The sequence below is a fragment of the Oryzias melastigma genome, linkage group LG7, assembly GCF_002922805.2.
Source record: "Oryzias melastigma strain HK-1 linkage group LG7, ASM292280v2, whole genome shotgun sequence".
Lineage (NCBI taxonomy): Eukaryota > Metazoa > Chordata > Actinopteri > Beloniformes > Adrianichthyidae > Oryzias > Oryzias melastigma.
The window spans coordinates 31674990-31693443 of record NC_050518.1 but is presented as its reverse complement, the minus strand read 5'-3'; the positions used below and the strand labels follow the sequence as shown (position 1 = coordinate 31693443).

At 41.2% G+C, this 18454-nt stretch overlaps 2 protein-coding genes across 8 annotated transcripts in view; one reads left to right on the top strand and one right to left on the bottom strand.

Annotated features, from left to right (window-relative positions):
• foxp3b (forkhead box P3b) overlaps positions 1-9211 on the bottom strand; it is a 22807-nt gene extending 13596 nt beyond the window's left edge. For all 3 annotated transcript variants that reach the window (XM_036212994.1, XM_036212995.1, XM_036212996.1), the window contains exon 1: positions 8918-9211. The gene's annotated coding sequence lies outside the window, so the exon portion shown is untranslated. The remainder of the gene's footprint in view (positions 1-8917) is intronic.
• Positions 1-18454, top strand: part of LOC112140035 (paired box protein Pax-7) — a 629290-nt gene that overhangs the window by 531786 nt on the left and 79050 nt on the right. The gene's annotated exons all lie outside the window — the stretch shown is intronic.

The window sequence follows — 18454 nt, the reverse complement described above, 5'->3', positions numbered from 1 at the left end:
ACGGCTCGGATGAGTATAGTAGTATAGTGATTGTTTGGAAGAAGACGCATGAAATGAGAAAAACACTGAGGGATACCTACATCTCTTTGGGGAGAATGTGCATCTTGATCATTCAGTGAATTGTGTCACTCAAGCTCAGAGTGTTTAACTGCACAGGAAATAAAGTCACCAATGTTTTCTAACAGAGACCTGCTTACCCTCTCACCTCCTACAACACCATTTTAACCAGCGATAAAGCATTACTCCCAGTTCCCAAATGTTCAGAACTTTTTGTTCTGACTATAATGTTATTATTTTTAAAAAGCATTTGGAACGAGACTGTCGTGTCAAAAGTTTAAAACCTTCTTCCACTACAGCCAAGTGAAGCTCATAACCCCGGTGTTTAGGAAGTGGTAAAGCGTGCTCCAGCCTTGTTGTGTTGTGTTGATGTACATGTTGCACACCTGACTTCCTGAGATATGTGGTGACACCGCGTTGTTGGTTTGAGGAGGAGGCTGGCGTGTCTGCTGCTCATCCAAAAGACACACAAGCTGCTGTGCATGTTTCTGCATTTCTTTATTATGTGCAACATGTGCACCATTAAAGGGTGACCAAACAGGGCAGTTGGAGCCTGACTCCATTCTCAGCCCAGATTTGAGAAATACTAAAAAGGGGGCGGGGCTAGCGGAGCCGGACTGAGCGGCTGAGGTGTGGCTTGGATCTATGATTGACAGTTAGCTTTATGTAACGTACGCCGGGTCTTCAATATGGAGAGTGGTACCGGGTAGGGGTGAGTATTGGCAAGAGTCTGGGGATACAATACACAATCAAAGCTTCTTTAAAAGCAAACCAGACTTTTGTTTCAGGATCTTCTTTAACTAGAAAAGTATCTAAATGACAGGAAGCATTTTGGTTTTGCTATAAAACATTCTGTAAATATGTAACTTTACACTGACAAATGATGTAGACACAAACATGACGTCTGAGTTTTGGGGTTTTTGTTTCTAAGGCCTGCAGCAGTTCTGGACTGCAAGGACCAGATCGGTTTTGAAGTTCTTCTTTCTTACTGGATCTCTGAGTGAAAATTTCAACCCCACCACATACATGTACTGAGAACCCCGTGACAATGAATTATGGGCATCGTGACCATAGAGGAATGAGGCCCAAATCTCTTTAGTTTCTCAAAGAGTATTTGAAAATCAACAAATGAAACCAAAATACCTTTATCAGAGATCATCACAGGACAGTTCAGAGTTACTTTAGGAGGACCACAAGACCAACGCTTGGCGGCCATTTTGTGGCAAAGTGTCAAATTTGACAATTTTCTCATTTTCCCACAATAATCATCATAAAATTTCACTGACATGCTGTGAGGTTAAGTCTACAACCAGAATTGATTGACCTTTGACCTCGGGAAAAGGCTGCCATTTTGAATAAAAAAAAAATCATCTTTAGTACCAGCTACAAATTAAAATTCCTTCAAGGACATCAGTCTATGCCTCCAAGTCATCAACCATTTTGGAAAGCTGCTTCAGGAAAAATGATTTTAAATGGTGTTAGCTTAGCAGGCTAGCAAAAGTGGCGTTCTTCTGTTACTCGCACATTCTTCACAGTAATGTTGTGAAAATGTAATACTTGAATTGTTGACTCAAACTGAACAAAACAATATAAAATACAATATGACTATATTGGGAATGCAGGCATGGTCAACAGAAAACATCAGTTGCCAAGGAAATTCAACAGATTCTTCAAATGAATGACATCAACCTGACAACCTCAAACAAAAATGGTTGTTATGAAGCTAAAACCAACAGAACAACTGCCATTTTGAAAAACAGTGTTTTTTCAGGAATTTGTGACATACAAGATGTAAAGATTTACTGTGAACGAATGATTCAGTCCCACTGTAGATTCACAAATCAACTGTCAGACTTTGCTTAGAGGTGAGCTAAATCTCTGGAAATCCGTGTGACCCGTAAGGGGAGTTACAGCCTTTACAATCAACTTATTCTGTTGAATAATATTGGGTTTGATCAGACGGGAAGACTACTACTCTGCAAATTATTACCTTCATCTTTGGTTTATGTCAAGCAATCAAAACAAACCATTACTAAATGTGGTAAGCAGGACACACCTACTAATTCTGAGGCAGCCGGACAGACTTGCTAATTGGGGATGGTGCTTTTAAAAGCCCTCCTCCTTCGCTTTCTGGAGTGAACTTTTTTCGGCTGCCGTATGTAGTCACCAGGAAGTGGGAACGCCGGTACACAGGCAGTTCCTTCACACCAACGGTTGATTGGTCGGTTGGCGCATCGGCAGTGCGGCTGTGGTGTAGAGCCTGCAAGCGTGGCGTGGACTGTTGCCTAAACCCGCTTCCTCTCAGTGACCAATAATTGTGTCTTTTGCACACGTTGCTTCCCGCCCCGCAATAGGGGAGTACGAGCTGCTGGTTTGCCAACTGTTTTGATTTCCTGGTTCTTGTACCTGCCTTGGTTCAAAGTAAGACCTACACTTTCTCCTTTTCCGGGAGCATGGCAGCTTCAGGTGGCGTTGACGACAACCCCCATAATTCATGTTGTCACAAAAAGAAGACAAACAAAAGAAAGATACGGACAGTGGCAGAGCTAGAACATTTTATACAGGGGTGGGGTATGAGGGGAGAAGTGCAATGGGAAGTGCAGAGTGGACAGCCAGTAGAAATGAAAGGATAAAAAATAGGTACAGTAATCTCCCCTTATTCGTAGGGTTAGGGAACAGACTTCCACCATTAAACCGAATCCATAAAAACGGAGAACCACTCGTCCTCGTCTCACCCCCACGAACTCCATTACTGATCAATACTCATCACAAACACTTCTGATCTGCTTTATAAACATGTATTAAAGAACATTGGAGTATTGCTCAACATAGAGAGCTTTTTTTATCCAGAATAATAGATTGTTTCGCAGCAACAGCACAGGTCTACTTCATGATGCAGATGAGGAGAGTCGCTCTGTCTCTCTGTCCCTTAAAAAAAAAAAAAGAGTGCAAATAATAAAAACCTGCTCCGGATGGTAATTATCCTCCAAGATTACCTTCTTTAGCATTTTTATCAGGATTTTTGGGGGCTGCTTCTAAATCAGTTGATGCCATTTCTCCATGCACAGGCACGGACCCAGAGAGTATTTGTGACCCAGTTTGAAGACTCACTGTACCGCATTAGTACTAGAAAAGAAAAAATGAAAACTAGATTACCTTTTTTAGTATTGTCTCGAGGAAAATAAGAAAATATATAATTCATGATAAGAATGATCATTCCCCCCGCTGCTCGAGTCACTGAAGACTCTCATTCATACACACATTCATCTGTGGATGATCTTTATACTCATGGATAGTCTTTAAAGCCCTCATCCCAATTTTTTATCTAAAAGAAACTTTCTGAATCCCTCTTATTCCATGATGTTGACATCCAGATGTGTTAAAATAATAATTTGAGATGGAGCAGTTTTTCTTTGAAACGCCTCCACTTTCCAAGTGAGTAAAAGTATGAGAACATGTGACTGAAACATTAGATAGTTCTTATCTTGGGATTTGAGTTTCACTTGTGAAAATTGTATTTGCCACTGTTAGGTAAACATGACGACCAAATATTTGTCTTTAGGAGAAAAGCTAACCGTTCTGAAGCTGAGAGAAGCGGGGAAATCAATCAGACCTTTTGCTCAACCGTTGAGGATAGGCAGTACAACCATTTGGAGTGTCCTGAAAGAGGGAAACTACTGGTGTACTGAGCTACTGAGATTGAACAGGTCGGCCACGGGTAACAACAGCAGTTGATGACAGACATTTTGAAACCTGTGAAGAAACACCCAACGACATCAATCACGGGGCTGGGAAGGTGTTACAATTCACTGTCCAAAGACAACTTAGAGAAAAGTAATAAAGAGGCCATGCTACAAGATGTAAACCACTCAACAGCAAAGACTAAAAATCAGAGGGTGAGTTTGGATTTGCAAAGAGGTTCAGAGATCAACCGCAAACATTTTGGAATTAAGTTCTATGGACTGATGAGACCAAGATTAACCACTACCAAAGTGATGGAAAGGCCAAAGTCTGGAGAAAGAGGTGCTCTGCTTATGTTCCCAAACATACAAGCTGTTTTTTGAAGCATGATGAAGGTAATGTCATGGCTTGAGCTTGCTTGGTGGCTCATTTGTCTCTTTGATGCTGCACTCATGGTAAAATGGATGCAGAAGTTTACAAAACCATTTTTGTCTGGAAATTTACCAAACAAATTGGGAAAAGTTTAATTATGCAGCAAAACAAAGATCCAAACCACACTGCCAACACAACAAAGGTCTTCATCAGGGGGAGAAAGTGGAAGGTCTTGGACTGTCCAAGTCAATTATGAGGCCTTGACCCAAGTCTCCTCCTGAAGAAGAGACTAAAGGAAGCCATTCCCAGAAACAAACCGAAACTGAAAGACTTCTGCAGTGAAAACCTGGAACGGCATTTTAAATGAAGAATGACACAATCTGAGTCAGTGGGTCTCAGGCTCAATTCAGTTATTCCACGTAAGGGTCTTGGCACCAAATATACAACCAAACAAAATACTTGATCCTGCCATTCCAATTCCTTTGACTGTTTGTTTTCAGGAACTTGTTTTTATGGTTATGACTCAGAGCTCATGACCATCGAAGTGTTGAAACAAAGATCAACCACTTTCTGGCTCAGCTCTCTTCACCACTATGAATCGGCACAGCGATTGCATACCAGCAGACTCAACTCCAATCCACCTGTCAATCTAACGCTCCAATCTTCCCTCACTCGGGAACAAGACCTAAAGTCCTTCACCTGTGGCAGGAGACTCCACCCACCCAGAGAGTTTTTCTCTGGTGTATACCCATGGCCTCAGACATGGCAGTGCTGGATCATCCCACATCTACAAACCGCTCCAATGCATGCTGGGGGTCAAGGCTCGATGAAGCCAGCAGGACATAATCATCTGCTGAGCAGAGAGGAAATCCTGTTGTACCCAAATTCTGTCCAAAGAGACTATGAACAGAATTGGCGTCAAAGAGCAACCCTGCTGGAGTCCAACATGCACTGGCAACATTTCTGCTTCACTACTTCCTACATGAACTAAGCTACTGCTCCAGTCATACAGAGACCGGACAGCCCTCAGTGAGGCTCCCTGGACCCCATTACTCCCAGAGCCCCCTCCCTCCACAGGACACCAAGGGGAACACGGTCGAACGCCGTCTCCAAATCCACCAAGCACATAGGGACTGGATGAGCGAACTACACTAAACCCTAGGACAGTAGAAGTCTCTGGCCTACACACCATGATGGGATCACAACCTTTTATTTTTCATGGCCCCCAGTTTGAGCGGGAGGCGTACACTGCACCAAACATTTATGAGAACAGGAACAGACCTGATTGAGATGAGATGGAGCTTTTCAAAAAGAAAAAAGTACATTTTATTCTCTTAACCAAAAAAGGAAAGTGAGAAAAGAAAAAAGCACATTACTGGCTTTACTTTACGACACTGTTGCACTGTTTCAGTATTCCACGATAAAATAAGGTTAATAAAATAAAATAATTGGATCGGTCTCAGTATTGGCGGGTATTCAAATGACTCAGAATCAGATCAGCACCACAAAAACCTGACTGAGATGTCTCCACTAGTAAACTGTAAATAGATTCTCTTCTGACCAGCTGAAATTCTGATCCAACGTTAGCTTATATTCTATGAAAACAACTTATTATATTTATTCTTCCATCTCCACTGACAGAGTTGGGCAACAGCGTGCCACATCTGCAGAGAAATCTTCAGCAACATGTAAATGAAATGTATGTATATAAAGTGACAGAGTGGGGCTGTTCCCCCAAGTTATCTTCCACACACATCAGACAGAGCATGCATCTATACAATAAACCAAACAGCAGAGACATACCTTATGCAAACACACACCCACAGAAACAGGAATTCAGTAGAAAGTGAGAGAACTGAGCAAACTTGTGGCTTTTCAGTCTCATTGCTCATCTTCACCTCACATCTCTTTGTGTTGATTGAAAAAAGCTCATCCCGGTCTGTGACCTGACTGTAGGAGGGCGTTAGTCACAGCTGTACACCCTCAGGTCGGCCTCATGGATCCATGTGATTCATATCACTGTGATAAATGAGTTTGAGGAAGTATCGTATTGATATTGAATCAGTCAAATTACAGTTTGGAAAGTTGCAGATGCCTCATACTGGAACTACTATGAATGTGTGGGTTTCCTTTTCTCATTTGTAAATTGCAAATCCAAATCATATCAATGTAATGACTTGTTCTCTTTTCTTCTAATGACAAAAGCTGCTTGGAACAATCAATCAAATAAATCTTGACATTCGCTGTAATATAACTGTTTCAAATAACGGCTTCAGTTCAGCTTCAGACATGAGTGATGAGCATCATTTCTGTGATTAACCCTTGTGTGATCCTAGACATGTTTACATCAAGGTGGGGTCATCTGGACCCACAAGACAGCGCGCCAAACACTTTTTTCAATTATTTTTTATCTTCACTGGAGTCTGTGGCAGACATGAAATCCTGTCCACCTTCGTCATGGGAGGGGTCACACATCAGTGTAAGGGTGGGGTCACCTGGACCCAGAAGAGAGCACGAGGGTAATAGTGTGATCTCCTTTAGATCTTTTTAAAAATCTTCTCCAGTGTTTTTTTTATTATGATAATGCTGTTTTTAGCATCAAAAAACGGCCAGTTCATTCAAAATGTGCCTTTGAGTTCTGGACAGGACTCCCATTTACCATCATCTATCTGTTCACTCTGTCTCCTGCTAGCTTACAGCCCCTCACATCCACAGCCTAACATTATGGATAAACCCTAAGTGCTGAGCAATATCAGAGTTATCCAGCTAGATCCAGATCCAGCTCAGATCAGGAAAACAAAGACGTTCATGGATCCATTTGTCTGTAGATGATCAGTGAAGCAAGGAGCTTTTTCACATAACAACCAGAAGCTTTTTCATTTATTTAAGCTGCTCCTGATTTACCACAAATTGAATAAAGAGATGCTCAGAAATGCAATTTTAAGATTATCTTCATCCATGTCCTCCAGCTTGAGTAAAATGTTACAAAAACACCAAAAACAGAATTTCCATCAAAGTGAGTTTTTAAGAAAATTCTTAATTGACTTAACTCTGAATGGTGCTAATATGTTGTGATTCACTTCAACCTGAAACTTCAGCCCACATCAGTAAATATTTACATGCAAAAAGACCCGTTTGGTCTCATTGAATGACGTGTTCGAGTCTGATCCATTTTTAACCCTTTAACACCCGAGGCGTCGCCGCTGACGCTTAAACACAAAATCTTTAACGAGCCACTTTCTCCTTCAGAATCTGCTGGAATTATCGTGTAAACAGTTAAAACCCGACATTAAATCAAAGAACAGAAACACTGAAGCTCCGGTGCTAAAGGGTTAACTCACATAAAACAACTCTGTCAAAAGTTTTATTTTTTCATAATAATCAGCAGGCTGGTTTTTCAAATGATCATTACTGAAATACTGTATGTTTGGAACTTGCTATGTTTTTTATCTTTAAGTTAAGCAATACTTTGTGTGCATGTTAAGCTGAAAACATCCCACCTGTCACGCTGTCTTAAACATCTCGTTCTTTCTTGTCCACCGTCTTCAGTTTCTTACAGGTGGATTCAAGAAAAACTCAAAGTTTTTAAGTTTCATGAATAGAATCAGCTGGTCCTGGTGTAAAATGCTGAAACCTCTTTTCATTTTGGGCTTTTTGAGGAATTCAGAGTAGAAACAGCCTCTCAGGATGTTTGTTGGTGTCTCTTTTCCTCTAGTTGTTTTCTAGTTTAACTGCAGTTTCTCCTCCCTGTTTTGGGAAACACTGTGAGAAAAAAACGTTTTAAGCTTAATTTTTCAAATCGAGTTAGTTAGCAGAAAGTTGACAGAGCCCTGACCTTTCAGCGTTTATTGATGTGGTTCTGAGAGTTAGAAGAATATTTTTCCAGCTATTTGTTTTCAATATTCCAACTGACATTTGAAAGTGAGAATATTTTCATGTTGAAAAGGCGTTTGGCTACAGGTGAAACAGAAACTTCTGAGTGCTTTGAAAAGGTTTAAACATCGTCTTTGAAAGAGCAGAATCCTCCTGATCTGTTTTTTGCCATAAACAGGACGTTCATTTCAATGTTTAACAAATAAAACCAGGAGAAATGTTTTATTTGGGGAGAAACTCCAGAAAAAGCTTTTAGAAACGCAGTCGAAGTTTGACAGCAGACATTTCCTGTCTCCAGAAAGCATCAACAATGCTGCAGACGAAGAGTAACTTTTTCTGGGCGAGTTTTTAGTAACCAACAAGTTCATAGGCTTTTAAGGACCATAAAAGCTCAGCGACACGGCGGGAAAAGAGCGCTTCCTTGTGTTCCTCACTGTGACCAGCTGATGTGCAAACATGGAAAACGAGCGCAGACTCTTCGGCAAAGAAGACGTCGGCTTGACTGAGAGATGAAGGAGAAGCAAACCGTGAAAAAAAATACAAATCTTTAAGGCAATTTGGGTATGAAAATAATTGAAATAGAGCAGTTTCCTAAAAGATTTAGATAATAAATAACCTGATTTGATGCATTATTATCAAGAATTTACTAAGATTAAACATAATCCTTTCAGAAGTTAAGAAAAGCTGTTTTTGGAGTTTTAAAAATTGTCTTTGTCTTGCCTTAAAATAGTTCCAAGGGAAAATGCCGCTGCCACATATTAATGTAAAAAATGTAATGAAACTAATATAAAAAGTGAGGCCCATGCTGCTGAACACACATGCCTTCTGCTGGAAGAGTTCCCCGGCCTCACAGACTAAAGCCCTCCTCACACTGAAGTCGCTCAAACGGAGAAAGACGACGTGAAGTTCAGGAGGGAAACGAGCTTGAACTTACCGTGGCGGCGTGCTCAGCTCCTGCTGGTCTCAGCCTTCCTTCTTTGAGATTCTTCAAGGGAGAAACTGAGATGATTCTGAGGGGGAGTCATTTCACAGGAAATACGGTTTTCGGCAACTTGAACTCAGACAGGTTCAGAGAACTTTGATCAAATATACAAGAAAAACAACAGAAAGAATTGAAGCCTTTTAATAAATACATCTTTGAAATTGTGCACATTTGCAAAGAAGTCGGTCTTAAATTCTAAAATACAATAATCCAACCTCATGAGTCTGATTTCATATTAAAGACGGAAAATGCTAAGAACAGCAAAGATACAGACCTGCCGCTGCCTCAGAGGAAGAGGCAGCCTCTCGGCCCTCAACATTTATACCTGCAGCAGGAGATGGAGACTGAGGCTCTTCCTCAAATCAAAACAAAGAAGATGTTTCCACTCATTCTCCAGTCAGACACAAAAACCTGTTCAGAGAACAAGGATGGAGCTCTGAGACCGCGAGGATTCTCACTGATTTGATTTAAACGTATTCATCTGTTTGAACTGAATCAATCAAGGTCAAAAACTGATCTGTTTCATGGGTAAAGGTCAAAGGCCTCGGGTTCCTCCAGCAGAACTTGAGGAAGTTTCAGTGGAGAGGAGGGCCTTCACTGCTGGGCCTGCTTCCCCCCGTGACCCGGCTCCACATGAGCCAAGGATGATAGATGAATATTTTCATATGGAAAAATAAAATAAAAGGAAGAAAGAGAATTTGACAGTTTTAAGCCCCATTAATGGAAATAGTTCAGAAAACCTCAATGATTTTCAGCCTTAAGGAAGCGATCGATCCCGTTTCCGGCTGATCATCAGAAAATAACGCAGGTTCTGGTTCTGATCCACAAAAATTTGAACAGATCCTTGTGATGTTTTTCCCTCAATGTGACAGCAGTTTGTTTTGTGTGATCCTGTCTGTGAGGAAATGTTATGGAGTACAAGTCAACATCTAACAATAGTTTTTACATAGTCTAAAAAATCTATTTGAACATAAAATAGAATTTTGAAAATATGATTTTGAGAACAAACCCTATGATGTTGAGTCTTTGTGGTTTTGTTCGTGGGTGTTATCACTGTTGAACGTACGTTTCTCAGCTTCATCTTCCTCAATCATTTTGCAGAGAAATTCATAGATTAAGGATTTTTAACATTTGATTTTGAAAAGCTTGTCCAGATGGAACAGGAACGTTTCATTTGAATCTTCTGGGGCAGAGAAAGCTGGTAAACAAGGACAGTTAAAGCTCAGGTTTGAGCTCCCTAATGAAACATGATGTCAGTGTTCTTCTAAAGGTCTCCATCTGAGTTCCACTTGCTTCTATTTCTGCTTTAGCTTTTCCTCTGTTGTTGTTTCGTTCTATAGGTGGAGTCAGGACCCAGAGCGGATTTATCAAACCCTGATTAATGGAAGGAGTGAAAGCAGAGAATGAAACCTGGAAGTGAAAGGAGGGTTTGTGTGGATCCGACGTGTGTTACTGAACTGGCATTTAGGCTCAGTGCTCGACTTTATCCTTTTCCAATTTGTCAACAAAGACAGATATGCCGGAGATAAGGAATGTGTAAACGCTGCAGCTTTCACTTTCTGCTGCTCTCTTTGCGAAGTCAACTGTGTGGGAAAAGCTCATTTTAATCTACTTTCTGCTTTCACAACAGGCTGCAGGGACAAGTCTCAAGAAGAGTTGTGATACTTGCTGACAGCGGACGCACACTTTCTGCTGCTGAAGTTGTCGTCCTCTGTCGATGTGTGAATCAGTGTAACAGTGTGATTCACTCCTTCCTGACAGAGGTGTTGGACGTAAGGGCTTACTAAGCTGATTCGCTCCAGAGTGGGAGTGAACTTCTCTTTCACTTTACCTTAAATTGTTGCAACTTAACTGGCATTTCACAGTGAAAGTCCTGAATTCACACTTTTGAGGACAATTCTGGTTGCCATCTTTTTTGACAAAAAATCTTAAAGTATCTCGACTCTCCATGTTTTCCATACGCATTTCCACACTTCTTTTGGTTCTGTGTATCTTTGTCAGAGTGGGACTTCTGTGTGTTTTGTGGATCTTTGTTTGTCTTCTATGTCAATTTCTTCCAGTAAGTTGCTGGAGGTGTGGCTCCCATTGGTCCAAGCTGAAGGAGGGAGCCTTCAAAAGCACCATGTGGACTTCCAACCCACGAGAAGGGGGCTGGGCTGCAGCCTGTCTCCACTGCAGCTCGGTGATCTTCTCCACCTGTTTAATTGGAGCGTACTTTGTAGTTTCTTTGGTATTCTGTTTTGGTCTCTCTGTTGTTTAGTATTTAGTGTTGTTTAAGTTAAGTGAAGCTGTAGGGGTGAACCGCCATTTTCTTTAGTGTAAGTTTTCTCCTGTTTCTGTTCGTCCAGGGAGGTTAGTGTTTGTCATTCTTTTACTGTTTCTTCTCTCTGGGTTGAGTTAGTTGGGATTTTGTTTGTTATTTTGGCCTTGGTTCATCCTGAAGCCTTTTGCTCCACATTTTAGTTATTGTTGTTTTGTTCTTGTAAATAAATGTGTTAACCTTTTTATGGAGACATTTGTTGTGTCTTTGTTACACATTTCTTCTTTAATTTACTTTTATGTTAGGCCCCATGCAAATTTGGGCGTAACTATATATATAAATGTATATAAAATCTAGCCACGAGGGGGCCCAAGCCAGGGTCTCATTGTGCCGGTCCCAAGCCCGGATAAATACAGATGGTTGTGTCAGGAAGGGCATCTGACGTAAAATCTTGCCAAATCAAATATGCGAATCAGACCTACGAAATCCATACCGGATCGGTCGAGGCCCGGGTTAACAACGACCACCATCGGTGCTGTTCACCGACAGGGTGCCGGTGGAAATTGGACTACTGTTGGTGGAAGAAGGAGAGGAGGAAGGCAGGTTCGTAGGGAGAGAGAGAAGAGGAAAGTCACTAGTGTTGGACTGAGAGTTGGGACTTTGAATGTTGGAACTATGACAGGAAAGGGTAGAGAGTTAGTGGACATGATGCAGAGGAGAAAGGTAGACATACTGTGTGTCCAGGAGACCAGGTGGAAAGGTAGCAAGGCTAGAAGTTTAGGAGCAGGGTTCAAGTTGTTCTATCAGGGTGGAGATGGGAAGAGAAATGGAGTAGGAGTTATCCTAAAGGAGTACAGAGTAATGGAGAGTGTGGAAAAGAAGTGAAGAGGAGAGTGCAAGCAGGTTGGAATGGGTGGAGAAAAGTGTCAGGTGTGATGTGTGACAGAAGAGTTTCAGCACAAATGAAAGGAAAGGTGTACAAGACTGTGGTGAGACCAGCCATGTTGTTTGGACTAGAAACAGTGGGACTGAAGAAAAGACAGGAAGCAGAGCTGGAGGTAGCAGAGATGAAGATGCTGAGGTTCTCTTTGGGAGTGACCAGGATGGATAGGATCAGGAATGAATACATCAGAGGGACAGCACATGTTAGAGGTTTTGGAGATAAAGTCAGAGAGGCCAGACTGAGATGGTTTGGACATGTTCAGAGGAGAGACAGTGAATATATTGGTAGAAGGATGCTGAGTCTAGAGCTGCAGGAAAGAGGTCTAGAGGAAGACCAAAGAGGAGGTTTATGGATGCAGTGAATGAAGACATGAAGGTGGCTGGTGTTAGAGTGGAGGATGCTGAAGACAGGCTTAGATGGAGGAAACTGATTCGCTGTGGCGACCCCTGAAGGGAAAAGAAGAAGAAGATAAGTTAGAAGTGAGAACAAGATAACATCGGGACAAACAATAAAATAAAATGATCTGGAGGGCCGGATAGAATCACCTGGAGGGCCGGCTCCGGCCCCCGGGCCTTGACTTTGACACACGTGATCAAAGCAAAACGAAAGGTTTAGATTTTTTTTTAAATGCAGTCCAAACTCTGTCCATATTTCTATGATTTGTTTCAATAAACTCCTTATTGGTGGATGAAGAATAACCATTTTTGTTATAGATGTGGGTAATAAAGAGCTCTCATGCCATTCAAATGTGGGTAACTAAAAATAATTAATTAGTTAAACTGCATCTGTTTAGATACACACACTAACAAACCAATTCATGTTTGTTCATTAGTAATCACTTTATACTGCTGCCTTTGAGGAGCTTTTGGAAGCTGCCATTTACATGTTATGTAAAAGAAGTCATCACTGAAAAAAGTCTTCATGTTTGTAGAAAACAAGGAGTGGTACAAAAAACAAAACAACAACTACTGATGTTAGCAATTTGTAATTCAAGAACCAAACACACAAAAACAAACTAAGTCAAGAAAAGACAATAACAAAAACAGACATATTCATGCCTTCACTTCACACAGTTCATTCAGTTAAAGTTGTTGTTGTTTGTTTGTGGGTTTTCTGCCTTTTGTGTTTCGGTTCCTCTTTGATGACGTCTGGTCACCTGTTTTGTTTGTTCTGGGGTGACGTGCCGGTTTGTTTGGAGTCCTTTGGCGTTTTGCTTTGTATGTAGATTTACAAATTTATAAACTTTACAAAGAGACTGATCCTCCCATTGTTTAGAAATGTTAGATAAATAAATAAAGACATAAATAAAGGGCTGGAAAGCTCTGACTATCTGGCAACACTGCTTAAAGATCAGCTTGTTTACCATTTGACTGACAACAGATAAAGTGTCTAAAATTTTATTTCAACACATTTCTTCCATTTATAAACACCAAATTGTTGTTATTGACTTACTTTTACTCATGAAAGACGTCTGTGCTGCTCCTTCTGTAGAAACAGATGAATGTTCTGTTTGTAGAATCTTCATTTCTCCAGAGTTAAAGTCTCTCTGTCTCCGTGGAGATCTCTACCAGAGACGAGTCTAAACAGATTCTTGAGTTTAAGGGTTTAAAAACCAAATCCTCCATTTAGAAATTGATGCTAAACAACATTAAGGAGTATCTGGACGGCTGCACTTGTTTGCTGCTGCTAATTGTATAGTTCTTTAGCAGTGGTGTGACATACACTCTCTGGGCTCACCAGCGCCCTCTGCCTCGTGGCATCAGCACTACGGTGCGGCCAGAGGACTGTCTGCCTCACCTGGTGTGTTTTTAAAGGATAACCAATCCAGGAAGTTGAAGGCTGACTCCACCCACAGCTGAAATTGGAAAATCCAGTCAGAGGGGCGGGGCTTGGGTGCAGGACTGTTATCATTACAGGAGCTGCAGATCATGACATCAGACTTCTGAAACTTACATGGTTTAACCAATCACAAAGTTCATCTGTAATACCTCGATTCAACCTGTAGGGGGCAGCACACAAACGGTTTTTGACTATATTTTCAGGAAGAAACAGTTTTATTTCAATTTGTCAAAAATGTGGCTATGAACCAACAGACAGCACTTTTAAAGCCCCATTTATAAAGGTCAACAGCCAATAAAAGTTAATTTAGGGTTTGGTTACCCTTGAAAGTCCATTTTTAGAGGATATACAAACTAAATGAGTCACAAACTGGCATCAATGTAATCAGACAGATGGCGGGAGATTAGCGAATTAGATCATTTTAAATTAAAGTGTATTTTATGATGATAGAAAGACTGAAACAATAAAGGCATGCGTCACCTGCAATCAGTGTGTGCGGCGCTGTGGAGGCGGGGCTACAGCTGCCTCGCCCAGCGCTGTCTGGTGAATTTGAACAGGAAACTTGTAAATTTGCTGCTTTTTTACGCCCGGAGTGCAATCGCGTCATTTAACTTGAATTTATTTCAGTAATTAGAGTACGCGACTACGCAGAAACTCTGTCCAAAAATATTTCTTTAACACTAAAAATGATGAAAGTTACTGAAGTTAAGAAATACTGAACTTCACACAGAGAGAGGACAACTAGATAGAAAATAGAGCAAGTTGCTGAATAAATGTGTCTTCTTTCTCATATCTCACAGCGCTCGAGAATGCAGTTTGTTCCTTTTTTAATTTAATTTTGTCGTCTTTGTATTCATGCTTCAGTTTAGCGGACGAACTCATCACTTCCTCCTCTGCCTTTCATGTGTCTGAGCGGGATGCTGGTCATGTTAAAATTAAACGCTGGACACGATAGCATTGCAGGAAAAATATAAACATCAGTCAGAAGAACATCGTGTTATAGTGGAGAGTCGCGATCAAATCAGCCAACATTAGTGTGAACGAGACCGCTAGACTGATGTGATGGCTGATCACTGTGAAGTATAATCCTTCATCCACGTCGCGCTGAGAAGCTCTTTTCTTCACGTGGATGTTCTCTGAAGCACACAAGTTTACATTTAAATGTAAGTAATGAGTTTTTGTTGTAGAATAACCGTTTTAAAGTTATAAAACCGCTGTATGTATATCCAAGCGCTGGAAGCTCCGCCCCTAACGCTAGCGGACCAGCGATTGTCGGTGACGTCATCGAACGGAAGTGACGTCCGAATTATTAGACTCTTTTTTCATAACTCTCCGTTTGGAGGGATAAATGAAGGAGAAGGGAAGAATTCTGATTGGGCCTTTATTTCATCTACAAATTGCTTTTAAATAAGAAAGTTCATGGCGCTTTGTTTTGAGACATTCAGAAATATTTGTTCTTAACGGGAACTGTCAACATTGTCTGATTTCCACAGTAAAATGTTTTTCAGAGTAAGAAAAAAAAGGAAAACAAAAGTAAGACGCTGAATGACACCCATAAATAATTAATTAAATATTACCATGTCTGTTTTTTACACCAATACAAGTATCTCCAAATAAGTATCACGATATACGACAGAATGGATTTATTATTCCTACTGTTGACCACCAGCCTCAAGGATCTGTTGAACACACTCGTCTTCATGGATGGAGGTGACTCAGAGTCGTTCCTTTAAGTTGTGACATTCTTTGGTAAATGTCAATTGTGATGTTGTGTTTTTTAACTAAATAACTGACGATTACTGAAGTATCAAATAATTCTTGATGAGCTGCAGCAGTTGATGGTAAACCGGTTGAAGATGACTTCAATGACTTTATGATTTGAACCACGTCAGTAAAGAATAATTGTTTTCAGGTCGTTCTTACAGACATCATCCACTCGTACAAGAACATCCTGGTCCTGAGGAAACTTTGTTTTGTCGTTTTAAAGGTGTCAGATGCTCCCGCCTGCTTGTTAGTGACACCAGCATGCAGATAGAGTGCTGAAACAACTGGATTTAGGTGCTTTCCACCCCAGCTTTCATTTTCTGCATGTGAGTTCCTCCCCAGTCCACTCTCAGCTGCAGAGACAAATATTGAGACTCAAATGCAGTTTTCTTTGAGGGTTCGGCTTCTGTTCCCTCGTGAGGATTCTATGCAGACAGGTGTTTTTGTTTGTGTCAAACCTCTCTGAGGTAGAAAATGCTGAGGTGAGAGCTTGGCTTCTGTGTAATGTTAAACAGCAACAGACCTAACTGCTACAGAGGAAGCATTAAGAGCAGCAAGCGGTGGGGAAGTCCAGTAGCATGCAGCATGACATTCTAACAGGTGTCAACAGCTCCTTCTGAGGTTATTTTTTCTGCTGGCAAAGGTCATCGCAGTGAGAAGAATACCACTGAAACACATCGGAAGCTGCATGTTTTATCTCTGAACATTAATATTAACCTCGCGAAGGTAGGCTTGTTTCAGGACTTTGTGCTTGCTGTGCTTTTTCTTTGATTTTTCGTCTGCAGGAAACATTTTCTAAATGTTAAACAAATATTCAAGTGAATCACTCATGTGCAAATAATCTGACTTCTGTTTCTTCAATATCAATAAAACCACTTTTGTGGAGGTTTTTATGGTGTATTTAAGAATATTATTCGCTTATTGAACTTTATTATTATCATTTATAGTTTTCCTGTTGACAGCATTTATTCCTTTAGAAAAAAGTGTAAAACAATATAAATTAATCATTTGAAGTTCCACATCTTTAATTTTATATATATATATATCGCCAACAGTGATATAAGGGTGGAAGTAGAAGTACTAGTAAGAGTTTATTGTTATGGGTAAAACTTTTTTTTTAAATACTTAGTAATTGCTCTAAATACTTTTATTTTTTTGAGCCGCACTCGTCTGAAGATCAGAACTGCACCATCCATGCTGGATTCAGCCACAGATGTTTCCTGGACTTGACACATTATTGCTTTAAACCACAGGTGTCAAACTCCAGGCCTCGAGGCCCGGTGTCCTACATGTTTTCCAACCAACCTGCCTTTGAAGCTCTTTATTGGCCAAATACACCTGATCCAGGTAATCAGCAGCAGATGAGGCAGGATTTCTGGAAAACCAGCAGGACGTCGGCCCTCGAGGACTTGAGTTTGACACCTGTATTACCAAAATATCCCTTTAGATTTGTCTAGATTCAATGATAGTTTGTTGTAATCCATCCATGATTTGATTCTGATTTTTGTGTTTTCAGCAAATGAAATGAGTTTTGAAACATTGAATATATATGTATATATATCATTGATATAAATATTGAACAGCAGAGGGCCCAGAATTGATCCTTGTGGGACACCACAATACGGTGGCCCTGAATGCTCGCAACACAACACATTAAGCTCAGAACACATTCATTCATTCATCCATCTTCTTGGCCGCTTCTTCCCTTTCGGGGTCGCGGGGTGCCGGAGCCTATCCCGGCTACTGAAGGGCGAAGGCGGGGTACACCCTGGACAGGTCTCCAGTCTGTCTCAGGGCCTCAATCACACACATAGTCACTCTCACATTCACACCTAGGGGCAATTTAGAGTCACCAATTAACCTATGAAGCATGTTTTTGGACGGTGGGAGGAAGCCGGAGTCCCCGGTGAAAACCCACGCATGCACGGGGAGAACATGCAAACTCCACACAGAAAGGTCCCAGCCGGGAGTCGAACCGGGGCCTTCTCGCTGTGAGGCAAGAGCGCTAACCACTGCGCCACCGTGCAGCCCAGCTCAGAACACATTAAGCCTTAAGGAAAGTTTGACCTACGATGGAAGTTGCGCTGCTTTTATTCTGAAATTTCCACCGGGCTGAGCGGCTAAGAGAAAGTTATGTCACAGTTGGTGAACACAAGAAGCTGTGAAGGTTGTAAAGTCTTCAGAAGTAAGTAATAAATGGTAAAAATGATAATAATAATAATAAAAAGAATATTTTTCTATCTCTTGTTACGTGGTATTAGAAATGTTTTGAACCTCCGCCATGCCTTGACTGCGCCGGTCCGGTATGGATGCCACCTGCTGAGTGCGCATTCATGAGACCACGTTGAGCGTGTTCTTAAGGCACCGTTCTTGAACGCACCACACGCTGCCAGAGTGTGTACTTTAGATGCAGCACCTATACCCACAGGTAGTGAGCGGGCGCGGTCGCGTGTACACCTAGGTTAACATATACAGTATGTCACAAAAGTGAGTACACCCCTCACATCTCAGCAAACATTTAGTTATATCTTTTCTTAGGACAACACTGCATAAATGACTCTTTGACACAATGAACAGCAGTCAGTCTAAAGTTAGTTCAGTGCCCCTCCCACCAATTTTAACCGCACCATAGACATGTAGGGCCGCTGGTGGGAGGGTGACGGGGCATCTCTGCGAGAAATCA